The sequence below is a fragment of the Scylla paramamosain genome, chromosome 5 (genome assembly GCF_035594125.1).
Source record: "Scylla paramamosain isolate STU-SP2022 chromosome 5, ASM3559412v1, whole genome shotgun sequence".
Lineage (NCBI taxonomy): Eukaryota > Metazoa > Arthropoda > Malacostraca > Decapoda > Portunidae > Scylla > Scylla paramamosain.
In genome coordinates this window covers 2,162,519-2,177,951 of record NC_087155.1, presented here as the reverse complement: position 1 = coordinate 2,177,951, position 15,433 = coordinate 2,162,519, and the positions used below count along the sequence as shown (strand labels likewise).

General features: G+C 40.5%; 1 protein-coding gene across 1 annotated transcript in view; it reads right to left on the bottom strand.

The window, feature by feature from the left end:
- LOC135100371 (uncharacterized) overlaps positions 1-15,123 on the bottom strand; it is a 51,131-nt gene extending 36,008 nt beyond the window's left edge. Inside the window, exons 1-4 of the mRNA XM_064003191.1 lie at positions 14,362-15,123; positions 12,471-12,643; positions 9,543-9,628; positions 1,405-1,498 (exon numbers count right to left, since the gene is read on the bottom strand). The gene's annotated coding sequence lies outside the window, so the exon portion shown is untranslated. The remainder of the gene's footprint in view (positions 1-1,404; positions 1,499-9,542; positions 9,629-12,470; positions 12,644-14,361) is intronic.
- Between the last annotated feature and the right edge of the window lie 310 nt (positions 15,124-15,433).

Here is a 15,433-nt window from a genome sequence, read left to right as displayed (position 1 = left end):
CAGACTTTAATGGATGTTACCAGGGTTTTCAAGGGTGTTTTTATGATCAAGTAATGGTTTAATAATGCTAGTGACAGTTTAACAAGTTTCAGTGGATGTTGTCAGGGTTTGCAAGGATGTTTCTGTGATTCAAGTAATGGTTTAAAAGGGTTAATGATACTGTAACAGGTTTTAGCAGATGTTGTTATGGTTTGCAAGGGTGTTTTCATGATTCCAGTAACAGATTAAGGAAGGACAGTGATTAAAACTAAACTAAAAACTCCACAACACAACACATACTTGGTAAAAACATTCCCACTCTTAGCTTCACTGGAGACAAGATCAGTGTGGTCAAGCTTGCAGTGTTTGCTGTTGTGGAAACTGCCATGAAGATCCAAAAGAGAGCCTGGCAATGACCAAAGAAGAGCTACTGTCTCAATAGTAGGTGACCTTGCCCAGCGATACTAAGGAGAGAGTGACACAATGCAGGAGATAAGAGAAACATGTAGAACTGGCAGAGAAAGGGAGGAGGAGATGTGTATGAGTGCAATACATGCTGTGGGTGTAAGGGGATGACCTCTAATGAATGGAAGAAGGGAATAGAGTGCTAAAGAGAGAGAGAGAGAGAGAGAGAGAGAGAGAGAGAGAGAGAGAGAGAGAGAGAGAGAGAGAGAGAGAGAGAGAGAGAGAGAGAGAGAGAGAGAGAGAGAGAGAGAGAGAGAGAGAGAGAGAGAGAGAGAGAGAGAGAGAGAGAGAGAGAGAGAGAGAGAGAGAGAGAGAGAGAGAGAGCATGCAAGAACAGAAATAAATGGAGAGAAGAATAGTGAAAGAGATGAGAGAATGAGTTAGTGCATGCAAAAATGAGAAAACATGCATAGACAAAAATAAATGAAGGTCAGAATGATGAGAGAGAGAAGGATGAGAGGAGGAAGAGAAGAGGTAAGTGGGGAGATGAATGCTGAGAGAGAAAGAGATGAGAGAAGGAGAGAGTTGGTGTACAAATCTGGCTGTTGTAGCTGCCCAAGCTGAATAAAAAGATACAAGTTAATGGTATTTTCAAAGGACACATACCACTTAAAGTTCAAAGGGATGGATGCAGATTAATTCATGTTTTACTATTTTTATTTTAGCTTAGTGAAATGAAATTACTATGGTTTATTTGAATGAAGGAAAAATGTCTCTGGAAGGGCTTGTGTCAGTGAGGAAATGGTTCACACACACACACACACACACACACACACACACACACACACACACACACACACACACACACACACACACACGGACTTAATCACTTTATATAACTAAAATATACATGTGACACAAATGTACAGGTAATGATTCTCTCTCTCTCTCTCTCTCTCTCTCTCTCTCTCTCTCTCTCTCTCTCTCTCTCTCTCTCTCTCTCTCTCTCTCCCAACCTACCAATACAGAGTGTGAGGAGTCTGGCACACACACCCCATCCACACACACAACAATGCTGTATACTTGGGGAGCCTTGGAGTCTGCACTGCACTGCCTGAGGTAAAAGAGAACAAGAATGACAGAAAAAATACTGGTTCATATTTACTGCAGTTCATTGCCATACACAGAAGTTCAGTACAGATCAGCCTGGTTAGTGAGTGAATGTAGGTGGGTGCTGTTCATGGATATAATGCTTGATATCTTGTTGTGGAGTCTCCTTATGCATTGTTGCCCGTTTATCAGCTTCTGTGCGTATCTTTATTTATAATCTCTCTCTCTCTCTCTCTCTCTCTCTCTCTCTGTCTGTCTGTCTTAAAAACTCCAGTCAACTCCCAGTGCCTTCCCAAACTTCCCACTGCCTCCCCAAACTCCCCACTGAATTCCCAAACTCTCCACTGGCTTGCCAAATCCCCCATTGCCTTCCCAAACTCCCTACTGCTTTCCAAGGAGGAGGCAGTAGACACCTTCCGAAACGATAATTACTCCCAGTGGTGTGCAGCACTGTTCAGGGGGTGCTGTGAACTTATCATTAAACCCAGCTGTGACCTTACTGAATGTTTCCCTTTGTGTCTCACAACACAAGGGGGCAGTCACAACTCTCTTCCTCCACACAAAACTACAAGCACCTAATAACACACACACCCTTCACTCAAAAATTTCAAAATCATAATGGCGACTCCTACACCAGCCTCGGAGTCCCCATCTGGGGAGGGGACCATAAATGTCCCCAGGTCGGACTGCCTTTCTGTTGATGACCCTAAGTGTCTTGACACCCCCCCCCCCTCAACTTTTTCTTCATTAACTTCTGCAACATTCGCGGTCTAAGATCTAATTTTCAATCTGTAGAACACCACCTCTCCTCTTCTAAACCTCATCTTCTTTTCCTCACTGAAACTCAAGTGTCTGAGGCAACTGACAGTAGCCCCTTTTCTGTTCCCTCCTACTTTCTCTATCCTCATTTTCGATCCAAAGCTGGATGCTGCATTTATGTGCGCAATGACTTAACCTGCTCTCGTGCCCACACTCTTGAATCTTCTGAGTTTTCCACCATCTGGCTACGACTACAGAGTCACTCTCGTACTAGATTTATCTGTGCTGTATACCTCTCACCTAACTCCTCTGACTATAAGAAATTCTTTGACTACTTAACTTCCAAAGTGGAGCACATTCTGACCCTCTTCCCTATTGCAGAGATCTCCATTCTTGGAGACTTCAGTGTTCACCACCAGCTTTGGCTTTCCTCTTCCTTCACTGACCATCCTGGTGAACTAGCCTACAACTTTGCTATCCTCCATAACCTAGAGCAATTGGTGCAACACCCTACTCGTATTCCTGACCGTCTTGGAGATACGCCCAACATTCTTGATCTTTTCCTGACCTCTAATCCTTCTGCTTATGCTGTCACCCTTTCTTCTCCGTTGGGTTCCTCCGATCACAATCTCATATCTTTATCTTGTCCTATCGCTCCAATCCCTCCTTAGGATCCCCCTAAGCGAAGGTGCCTCTGGCATTTTGCCACTGCTAGTTGGGGGGACCTGAGGAAGTATTTTGCTGATTTTCCTTGGAATGACTACTGCTTCCATGTCAGAGACCTGTCTTTGTGTGCTGAGTGCCTAACAGAGGTGATAGTGTCTGGCATGGAGGCGTACATTCCTCACTCTTTTTCTCGTCCTAAACTTTCTAAACCTTGGTTTAACACAGTTTGTTCTCGTGCTATACATGATAGAGAGGTGGCCCACAAAAGGTAGTTAAGCCTTCCATCACCAGAATCTCATGCACTTTATATTTCTGCCCGGAACCATGCCAAGTCTGTTCTCCAACTAGCCAAAAACTCCTTCAATAATAGAAAATGTCAAAACCTTTCAAGATCTAACTCCCCTCGTGATTTCTGGCATCTAGCCATAAATATCTCCAATAACTTTGCTTCTTCTTCTTTCCCTCCTCTATTTCAACCAGATGGCACCACTGCTATCACATCTATTTCTAAAGCTGAACTCTTCACTCAAACCTTTGCTAAAAACTCTACCTTGGACGATTCTGGGCTTGTTCCTCCCTCTCCTCCACCCTCTGACTACTTCATGCCACATATTAAAATTCTTCACAATGATGTTTTCCATGCCCTCGCTGGCCTAAACCCTCGGAAGACTTATGGACCTGATAGGGTCCCTCCTATTGTTCTCCGAAATTGTGCCTCCGTGCTTGCACCTTGCCTAGTCAAACTCTTTCAGCTGTCTGTCAACATCTACCTTTCCTTCTTGCTGGAAGTTTGCCAACATTCAACCTGTTCCTAAAAAGGGTGACCGTTCTAATCCCTCAAACTACCGTCCTATTGCTTTAATTTCCTGCTTATCTAAAGTTTTTGAATCTATCCTCAACAGAAAGATTCTTAAACATCTATCACTTCACAACCTTCTATCTGATCGCCAGTATGGGTTCCGTCAAGGCCGCTCTACTGGTGATCCTCTGGCTTTCCTTACTGAGTCTTGGTCATCCTCTTTTAGAGATTTTGGTGAAACTTTTGCTGTTGCCTTGGACATATCAAAAGCTTTTGATAGAGTCTGGCACAAAGCTTTGATTTCCAAACTACCCTCCTACGGTTTCTATCCTTCTCTCTGTAACTTCATCTCAAGTTTCCTTTCTGACCGTTCTATTGCTGCTGTGGTAGACGGTCACTGTTCTTCTCCTAAATCTATTAACAGTGGTGTTCCTCAGGGTTCTGTCCTGTCATCCACTCTCTTCTTATTATTCATTAATGATCTTCTAAACCAAACTTCTTGTCCTATCCACTCCTATGCTGATGATACCACCCTGCACTTTTCCACGTCTTTTCATAGACAAGAAGAAAAATAATAAATACTGATTTAGTGGTGATGGTGGTGGTAGTAACAGTGATAATAGCAGGGGTAGTAGTAGTAGTAGTAGTAGTAGTAGTAGTAGTAGTAGTAGTAGTAGTAGTAGTAGTAGTTGCTGTGTTACTACCTACTACTAGAAGCAGCAGCAGCAGCAGTAGTAGTAGTAGTAGTAGTAGTAGTAGTAGTAGTAGTAGTAGTAGTGGTGATGGTGGTGGTGGTGGTGGTGGTGGTGGTGGTGTTGGTAGTGGTGATGGTGGCAGTAGTAGTAGTAGTAGTAGTAGTAGTAGTAGTAGTAGAAGTAGTAGTAGTAGTAGTAGTAGTAGTAGTAGTAGTAGTAGTAGTAGTAGTAGTAGTAGCAGTAGTAGTAGTAGTAGTAGTAGTAGTAGTAGTAGTAGCAGTAGTGGTGGTGGTGGTGGTGGTAATAGTAGTAGTAGTAGTAGTAGTAGTAGTAGTAGTAGTAGTAGTAGTAGTAGTAGTAGTAGTAGTAGAAGTAGTAGTAGTAGTAGTAGTAGTAGTAGTAGTAGTAGTAGTAGTAGTAGTAGTAGTAGTAGTAGTAGTAGTAGTAGTAGCAGTAGTACTAGTGGTGGTGGTGGTGGTAGTAGTAGTAGTAGTAGTAGTAGTAGTAGTAGTAGTAGTAGTAGTAGTAGTAGTAGTAGTAGTAGTAGTAGTAGTAGTAGTAGTAGTAGTATGACTCATGACATTTCCTTTACCATACCTAGGGCCAGTAGAGACAGGAAATGTGCATTTACCTAGCTATGTTTTACAGGAAAAGAGATATGCTGGTGCTGTCCTGTCTCCATATCTATAAGCATCCAGCTTAACTTTAAATTCATGAATATTTGTTGCTTGTACCACTGTTTCATCTAAGTTGTTTCATATTTCTATGCTTCTGTTTGGGAAACCATATTTCTTGATATCTCTTCTACTTGTTTTCCTCAATTTCAGTCCATGTCCTCATGTATCTCTTAAGTCCCACACAAATAAGTCTTCTTTGTCAACTTGATCCTTACCTATTAAAGCTCTGTATATAGCAATCAGGTTCCCTCTTTCTCTTCTCTCTTGTAATGATGGAAGCTTCAATCTCCTTAATCTTTCTTCATAGGTTAAATCTCTCAAACTTGGTACCAATTTGGTTGCAGCTCTTTGGATCCTTTCAATTTTCCTTATTTCCTTTTTATTATGGGGTGACCAAACAATTGTGGCATATTCCAGGTTTGGTTGAATCACATATTCCATCAACTTTCTCATCATCTCTTCATCCATGTATGCAAATGCCCCTTTCATCTTTTTTAATAACTCATAGGTTTCCCAAACTATTTTGTTTACATGTTTTTCAGGTGATAAATTATCACTTATTGTAATTCTCAAATCTTTTTCTTGTTTGGTTTTCTTAATTTCCACTTCTCCCATGGTGTATGAACTTGTCAATCTTCTTTTGCTTTTTTTCCTAATTCCATCACCTTGCATTTCTTTGCATTGAATTCCATTTCCCATTTCTTACTCCATTTATATATCTTATTTAGATCTTTCTGTAATATTTCACAATCCATATTGTTTTCCACTCTTTTCAATAATTTTGTATCGTCTGCAAACAGACTTATATAACTGTCAACCTCATTCACTATATTGAACATGCACCAGAAATATTACAGGGGCTAAGACCCTGTGGTACTCCACTTGTAACTCTACACCATTCTGATTGTTCTCCCTTTATTACTGTTCTCATTTCTCTGTCCCTCAAGTCTGTAATCCAATTCAGTGTGTTGCCCTGCAAACCCCTTATATTTTAAATTTTCTATAGCAGTCTCTGGTGTGGTACCTTATCAAATGTTTTTTTTAGGCCCATCCCTCTCTCTCTTGAATTATATCAATCGCTTTACCATAAAAGCTCACTAAATTCATGACACAAGACCTTCCGCTTCTGAAACAAAATTGAGTGTCAGTCAATGTTTGTGTTTCTTCTAAATATTTCATCCATCTGTTTTTAACTATTCTTTCCACTATTTTTTGCCACCACACTTGTTAAGAACATTGGTCTGTAATTCAATGGATCTTCTTTATTACCTCTTTTAAAAATGGGCACAATATTGGCTCTCTTCCAGTCTAGAGGGATTTTTCCTTCCTTAAAAGAACATACTATGGTATTGTGTATACTCCCTGCTGGTTGTTCACAACATTCCTTAAGTATCCAGTTGGACACTCCATTCGGTCATTGAGCCTTACTTACATCCAAAACTTTCATAATGTTCTTAATTTCACTTACGTCCACCTGTATCTCTCTCATCACATTGTTTCTGTGCCATGCTCTTTCTCCTTCAAATTTGCTTTCTTTGGTGAATACTGACTGGAAGCACTTGTTCATTAATTCCGCTTGTAACCGTGTATCTTCATATGTAACGTCATCTTCCCATTCACACATCTGAAGAATAACTTTGGCTCATCTTTGCACTTGTTAACTATATCTTTCTCATAATTCCTTTCTTCATCTCTCAGGATTCTGATATATTCGTTTCTTACCTCCTCGAATTCTTTCCATTTCTCACTTCCTCCTTTTTTCTCCATCTATTCCATCCTCTTGTGTCCATGCATTCATCTTTGGGGGTACATAAGCCACTGCAAAATCTCTTCTTCCTTCTCCCTTCCTTTCTGTTTGAATTATAATTACTTCCGCCATTCCTTCTCCCACTTCAACATCTTCTGTGTGTGTGTGTGTGTGTGTGTGTGTGTGTGTGTGTGTGTGTGTGTGTGTGTGTGTGTGTGTGTGTGTGTGTGTGTGTGTGTGTGTATTTACCTAGTTGTATTTACCTAGTTGTATAATACAGGGTCCGAGCCAAAGCTCAATTAGTCCTGTCTCCATAACCGAATTTGTCCAATTTCTCTTTAAAAGTGCACACTCTTTGCCGCAACTACCTCTTCTTTTAAGTTATTCCATATTTCAACCGTTCGATGCGGAAAGCTGTATTTCTTAATATCTCCCAAACAATGACTCTTCTTTAATTTCTTCATATGTCCCCTTGTACGTCTATCTCCTTCCTCCACTTTTACAACTAGGTCATCTCTGTCTATCTTCTCCATGCCATTTACTAATTTGAACATTGTTATCAGGTCTCCTCTTTCCCTTCTTTCTTGCAGTGTTGGTAATCCAATTTCTTCCAGTCTTTCCTTGTAACTTAGGTCTTCCAATTCAGGTATCATTTTCGTAGCTGTTCTTTGTATTCTTTCCAATTTCCTTATATCTTTCTTTTTGTGTGGAGACCATACCACTGCTGCGTATTCCAGTTTGGGACGTATCATGTGTGTTATGATTTTCTTCATCATTTCTTTGTCTAGGTAATTAAATGCCACCCTGATATTTGCTAGCAAATTATATGTAGAGCCAAATATTCCATTGATGTGTTTTTTTGGTGATAGCGTGTCTTGAATTATTACTCCCAAGTCTTTTCTTCTTTGCTCTTTGGTATTGTGATTCCTCCCATCTTATACTCCCATGAAGGTCTCCTTCTACTTCTTCCCATCTCCATTACATGGCACTTCTTTATATTGAATTCTAATTTCCATCGTTTACTCCATTCATAAATTCTATCAATATCCCTCTGTAGTTCCTCACAATCCTCTTGGTTCTTTATTACTTTCATCAATTTTGCATCATCTGCAAACATATTAATGTAGCAATTTAAACCCACCGTCATATCATTTATATAGACCTGAAACATTATAGGTGCCAACACAGACCCTTGTGGTACTCCGCTTGTTACTTCGCACCAACTTGATTTATTATCTCTGATTACTGTACTCATTTCCCTACCTTGGAGATAATCCTTCATCCACTTAAGTATTTTTCCTTTTAGCCCTCCTCGATGTTCCAGTTTCCATATGAGTCTTTTATGTGGAACTGTATCAAAAGCTTTTTTCAGATCTAAATAGACAGCATCAACCCAACCATCTCTCTCTTGTAGTTTATCTATTACTCTTGTATAAAAGCTCAGTAAGTTTGTTACGCAAGATCTCTCTTTCCTGAAACCGAATTGTTTTTCTGTTATTATATTTTCTTGTTCAAGATATTGCACCCATCTGTTTTTAATGACTATTTCACAGAGTTTACTTACAATACTCATGAGTGAGACTGGTCTGTAATTCAGTGGTTCCATTTTATTACCTCCTTTGTATAACAGTACTATATTTGCTCTCTTCCATTCCTTTGGTACTTTTCCTTCCTTTAAAGAACTGTTAATTATCTCCCATATTGGTTCTTCCAATTCCTCTCTACATTCTTTCAATATCCATCCATTTACTTCGTCTGGCCCCATCGCCTTCCTAGTATCTAGCTCTTCCAGTAGTCTTTTAATTTCTTTTCTTTCCACTTGTATGTTTTCTATTCCTTTCTGTTGTTCCTCATCTCCCAGTGATGCAAAGACAGTTTCTCTTGTAAATACAGACTTAAAGCTTTTATTCAGTATCTCAGCCATCTCTTGTGTGGTTTCATAAATTTCTCCATTTTCCTTCAGCTTTGTAATAGTATCTCTATGCTTTATTTTTCCATTTACATATCTATAGAAAAGTTTGGGTTCTTCTTTACACTTTCCAACTACATCTCTTTCAAAATTTCTTTCTTCTTCTCTTCTTATTTTAACATAATCATTTCTAGCTGTCCTGTATTCTTCTCTATTTATCTCATTCCATTGTTTCCTCATTTTTTTCCATGCCCTCTCCTTTTTCTTTTTTGCCTCTGGACACTTTGCATTAAACCACACTTTCTTATTTTCTTTTACCTTATATCTTGGCACATATCTTTCAACACCTTCTCTAAACTTGCTTAAAAACACTTCATATTTTTTCTGCACCTCCATACCTCTTAATAAATTATTCCAATCAAGCTCTCCGTAGAATTTCTTTAACCCTGTAAAGTCTGCCTTAGCATAATTTTTTCTCTCATTTTTATATTCCTCATTGAATTTTGGCACTTCTTCTTTGATCTCTATCTCCATCTTCACATGATCAAGAGTGTGTGTGTGTGTGTGTGTGTGTGTGTGTGTGTGTGTGTGTGTGTGTGTGTGTGTGTGTGAGAGAGAGAGAGAGAGAGAGAGAGAGAGAGAGAGAGAGAGAGAGAGAGAGAGAGAGAGAGAGAGAGAGAGAGAGAGAGAGAGAGAGAGGAGAGAGAGAGAGAGAGAGAGAGAGAGAGAGAGAGAGAGAGAGAGAGAGAGAGATGACAGGCCACTAAGGCACAATATGCACAATGCACACACTGACCTGACCCTCTGATGTGCAAGGTCATGCCGCCCCGTCACTCAGCACACTCGGGCTTCTGCCAGTAATGGATGCCCCCAAGGCTGTCCCTGAGAGGTCATAACAGGTCACATAAGAGGTGACATATAAGAAGTCATACAATTATGAACAAATTTACAAGTTTATAGTAAAAATTTTCAGATGTTTTTAAGAGTGTGTGTGTGTGTGTGTGTGTGTGTGTGTGTGTGTGTGTGTGTGTGTGTGTGTGTGTGTGTGTGTGTGTGTGTGTGTGTGTGTGTGTGTGTGTGTGTTTCCAGATTTCTGCAGTACTTTGCAGGAAACTGTTCTTCTTAATATCCTCCTACACACACCCTTCTTCTTCATCTTCTCATGCCCTCTCGTGCTTCTAAAGTCTCTCACCACCAAATTACTCTGGTCCAATTTTTCACAGTCTGACAAAATCCAATATAAGGCCATCAGATCACCTCTCTCTCTTCTCTCTTCCAAGGGTGGGTAGGTTTAGTTTTAGTCTCTCTTCATATGATAAGTCTGATAGGGTCAGAGGCAACTTTGTCGCTGCTCATTGTATTCTTTCTAATTTCTTTATGTCCCTTTTAGTGCTGGGAGACCACATCGCTGCTGCATATTTCAAACTAGGTCTTATCATTGTCAGTTACATCCCTAATCATCTCTTCATCCAGGTAGTTGAATGTTGTTCTTATGTTTCTCACCAGATTATATGTTTCCCCTGTCTTTCTTCTTACATGTACCTCTGAGGACAACTTATCGGTGACAGTAATTCCAGGGTCTTTCTCTTCACTCTTCACTTTTATTTCCTCATTACCCAATTTATAACTGAAGACTGGCATCACACAACTATGCCCAAACTTCAGCACTCCTCATCTTTTTATGTTAAACTCCATTTTCCAAGTGTCACTCCAATCCCAAATCACATTCAGATCTCCCTGTAGAGCTTCACAATCCTGTCCTCTCCACTTTTCCCATCAATTTTGCATCATCAGCAAACAGACTCATGTAACTATTCACCCCTTCCATCACATCATTCACACAAGTAGCAAACATGACTGGTGGTAGTACTGAACCCTGCAGAACACCACTAATTACCTCTCTCCATGATGACTTTTTATCTTTGACCACTGTTCTCATTTCCCTTCCTCTCAGAAAGTCACTGATCCAATGTAGGAGTGCTCCTCTCAGCCCACCAGACATTTCTCATTTCCACAACAGTCTGCTGTGAGGCACCTTATCAAAATAAACACAATCTGCCCATCCCTCTCTTTCTTGTACCATATCTATGACTGAAGTAGAAGCACCTTAAATTTGTTATACATGACCTTCCTTTCCTAAATCTGAATTGTCTGTCTGTTAATATTTCTCTCTTTTCCAGATATTCACTCCATCTTTGCTTCACTATTCTTTGGCACAATTTTGCCACTACACTTGTTAATGATGGTGGTCTATAATTAAATGGTTCTTCTTTGCTTCCACTCTTATATATGGGGACTATACCTGCTTTTCTCCAATGTTGGGCACCACTCCTTCCCTTAATGAAGTTATGATGAGTTTGTAAATCATGTGTGCAGCTTGATCTCTGCATTCCTTCACCACCCAATCAGACACTCCATCAGGTCCCTGTGCCTTCCTCACATCCAAGTCTTCCATCATTATTCTTACCTCATCCACTGTTACCTCAATCTCACTCACTCTTCTACTCTCACATCTGCCGTCACCGGTCTACCAAATGTTCCCTCTCCAGTGAAGACACTTTGAAAGAAGTCATTCAAAACCTCTGCAATTTGTGCTTCTTCTTCAACATGTTTGCCATTTATTTTCAGTTTGTTGAACCCATTCTTATTCTTCATTTTACCGTTCTATAGAACATCCTTGGTTCATCCTTACATATGTCTATAATATCTTTTCATGAATTCTTTATTTCTTCCCTCCTTAGAGTGTTCATTTCTCTCCCTTTTATATGTTGACTCCACTCACACTCACTTACATACTGCTCATCTACCCTCCCTCCCTCCTTGTCTTCCTCCTCCTCCCTTTCTGCCATCTCTCCCATAACTCCTCTGCTTTTCCTTCCTTCTCCCTTGTCTCCATATCTCCACTTACCTCTTTCTCTTTCTCTTCTCTCTCCCTAACCCAGCCACCCTCTCTCTCTCTCTCTCTCTCTCTCTCTCTCTCTCTCTCTCTCTCTCTCTCTCTCTCTCTCTCTCCCACACACACACACACACACACACACACACACACACACACACCTTTTTTCCATCTGGTTTCTTCTGCAACATGAAAACCACATCCTTCTGATATTAGTACTTAATTCTCCTCAGAGCCACCACCACCACCACCACCACCACCACCACTGCCACAACCACTATCATTATTTTCATCTTTATCTTTACTCAGGTGGTGTTGTTGTGGTCTCCAGGGGCATTTTCATGACTGACAATGCAAGGATTTTGCAAGAGAGAAAGAAAATGCCCCATGAGAATTTTGGTGATCATCTGTATGGCCTTTGAAAATGTTTTTTTTTATGAGAAAGCAAAGCATTAAGAATACAAACAAGATAGAATTAAGCTAACACAGGAAGCTGGTAAGTTAGTTTGTTGTATACTAAATGCAAGGTCTTGTTTCTGGAAAGTTGTGCTTCAGGTTCAAACCAGTGACTGTCAAGATTAACACATTTTCCTCATAAAACTTTTCCTACACTGCAGTATACTATGATAGACACAAACACATACAAAAATAAATATTACTACTACTACTTTTCTCCTGTAAGAGGGGCACTGGCCAGGGGCAACACAAATTTTGAATAAAAAAGAAAAAAAAAGCACCAGTGTTACTACTACTCCAGTAGTAGTAAAACTATATAGACTACAGACAAATGAGTAGTAAATACAACATCAAATCAATCCTTTAGGACCAAACCTAGGCATGTTAATACATCACTGGAATTCTGTCTGCTGCTGATCCCGTCATACAGAATCCATTAGCTATTTGTGGTGGGTTCCCACGGCAGAGGCTTCACGCAGCAGCAGCACCACCACACAAGAAGCAGGCACACGCACCACACTCAGCCAGGAATGCACTTTCCAAGGCAACTGTGGATAATGAATAAAGAAAAAATAATAATTAGCCTTGAACTGATTTTCCAGAGCACCTGTGAACAGAGAAGAAATGAATAGAATAGTAAATACTTCAGAACAGTAAATGTGGCTACATTTCAACATATTTTTTACCTGGCTGGTCTCACAAGAGAGAACCCCTTCAGGGCCAGTTCAGGGTCAGCTCACCACCACTATCAAAAAGACACCAAAGTCTGTACATGCTTATCTAACTGCCTGGCAAGTGTGCCATCAGCCCAAGATAAATAATAAATCTGACTAGCAGCACAGCGTATATGTCACCAGCAAGAATCAAACAGATGTACACCTGAGAAATTGGACAAACTGTACCTAAAACCATCAACAGAATTAGATTCAGGCACACTGTTAGCAAGAAAATTCCAGATTTTCATCACTCTTGAGAAAAATGTGTGCCTGGCATCACAACAACTATACGGAATGCTGACAGAAGTGGCTCAGATGAACAGGTCTGCTGCATTAACTGTATGGACGGCCTCTAGTGCTGACAGCAGTGGCCGAGGTGTACAAGTCTGTTGCATTAATTTGTATGGAAGGCTTCTAGTGCTGATAGAAGTGGCTGAGATGAACAGGTCTGCTGCATTAACTGTATTGACGGCCTCTAGTGCTGACAGTAGTGACTGAGATGTACAAGTCTGTTGCATTAACTGTATAAACGGCCTCTAGTGCTGACAGTAGTGGCTGAGATGTACAAGTCTGTTGCATTAATTGTATGGATGGCCTCTAGTGCTGACAGTAGTGGCTGAGGTGTACAAGTCTGTTGCATTAATTGTATGGATGGCCTCTAGTGCTGACAGTAGTGGCTGAGGTGTACAAGTCTGTTGCATTAATTTGTATGGATGGCCTCTAGCGCTGACAGCAGTGGCTGAGATGAGCAGGTCTGCTGCATTAACTGTATGGATGGCCTCTAGTGTTGACACAAGGGGGCTGAGGTGAACAGTGATTGGGGAGAGTGCATGAAAATATCTTCCAAATTTAATAATAAGATCAACCCGTAATAGTTTCTCCCTTAGAGTGAATACAAGTTCAAGGTTTTAAAATGCTGATCATGACATGTTCTCAAATCCTTGAATTCTTTTTGCCCACTGTCTCTTAACTGACTCCAATAGTCTGAGGTGAGAGACACAACCAGAATTCCAGGCTGCAGAATAAGCATGACAGGCTTGAGAGAAACCACTGATGACGTTTACTAGCCAATACCATCCCAGCCACCATCTAACTCACACCTAGCACAAGGAGGGATCTCAGAAGTAGCAGAGAGAGAGAGAGAGAGAGAGAGAGAGAGAGAGAGAGAGAGAGAGAGAGAGAGAGAGAGAGAGAGAGAGAGAGAGAGAGAGAGAGAGAGAGAGAGAAAAAAACAAAGAAAAGTTAATTACCAAACAAGACACAATACAAATTATACTCAGTAGAAAGAAGAATGAAAAATACCAAATTATAAATATGTGGAAAATAATTATTGCTAACCAGACTGTCCCGCCCAAATCTGAACCCATGACATGCACTCACTGCAAAGCACGATCAGGAAGGAATAAGCGTGGCCACCCCACCTCCCTTCAAACTGCCACACCAGTATCAGAAGCCTCCAGCACAGCAGTGTTGCAACAAGGGACACCCACCTGTTCACCTCCCTCCCAGCACACACCGTGACATGAAGGGCGTGAATACCAAACACTTACAGAGGAAGCTGGACAAATTCCTGGTCACAATCCCCGCCCTGTCAGGAAGCGAACACAACACTGGCCAAGGTTGTCTCTGTCACTGGACTTTCTTTCAAGACAAGCAGTTTTGTTGCCTTACGAATGGCGCCACACTTGTTAGGCGTGTCCGATAATCTGGTACATGTAACAGTGCATGTTCCACTTGAGTTTGGTTGCGTGGCACGCAGCACATGTCAGGCAGAGCGGAGGGCTAAGGTGTCACACTGCCTGTCGCCGCCTGCCGCTGCTGGTGTCATCTTCCTAGCTGTCTGCTCTTTGTTTACAAATGAAAGCCGAATTGCTGTGAACACTTTAAAGATCTGTTTCAATCTTATATTTGACTAATCTTTTAACCAAGTCTTCAGCCATGTTCCTCTTCCTCTCTAGGGCTGCAATGATGCCCCTGCATCATCACTTTTATGCTCTGGGGGCTTCCTGTGAGCCAACCACAGGCTTGGTGGCTGCCCTGCCTCCTTCAGGAAGGCACAAGTGAGGCGGGTGACTGCAGGCTGTAGTGAGGGGTGTACGCCTCCCCCTCGCCAGCTGGATCAGCAGGTCAAAGGTATTAACGCCCAGGGCCAGCAGCGGAGACTGTTGGGCCAATGGCCTTGCAGTGGCCAGCAACTGAATATATCTCGCTGGGAAACACTTAAAACACTTTATTACGCTTACCTATAAATTCACACTTAATTATGATTCCATAGAGAAAGACTGGCAGACATCACATATATAAATATAGCTTTTTTGGTCATGAACTTAAATCTATAATATTCTAAATACACATATAGAAAACATATACATTTTAAATGCAGTGAAGAGTATATATATATATATATATATATATATATATATATATATATATATATATATATATATATATATATATATATATATATATATATATATATATATATATATATATATATATATATATATATATATATATATATATATATATATATATATATATATATATACACACAAATAATAGAAATATAAACTTCCATGTATAAATATTATATATACATAGTAACAGTAATAGTAATAATGA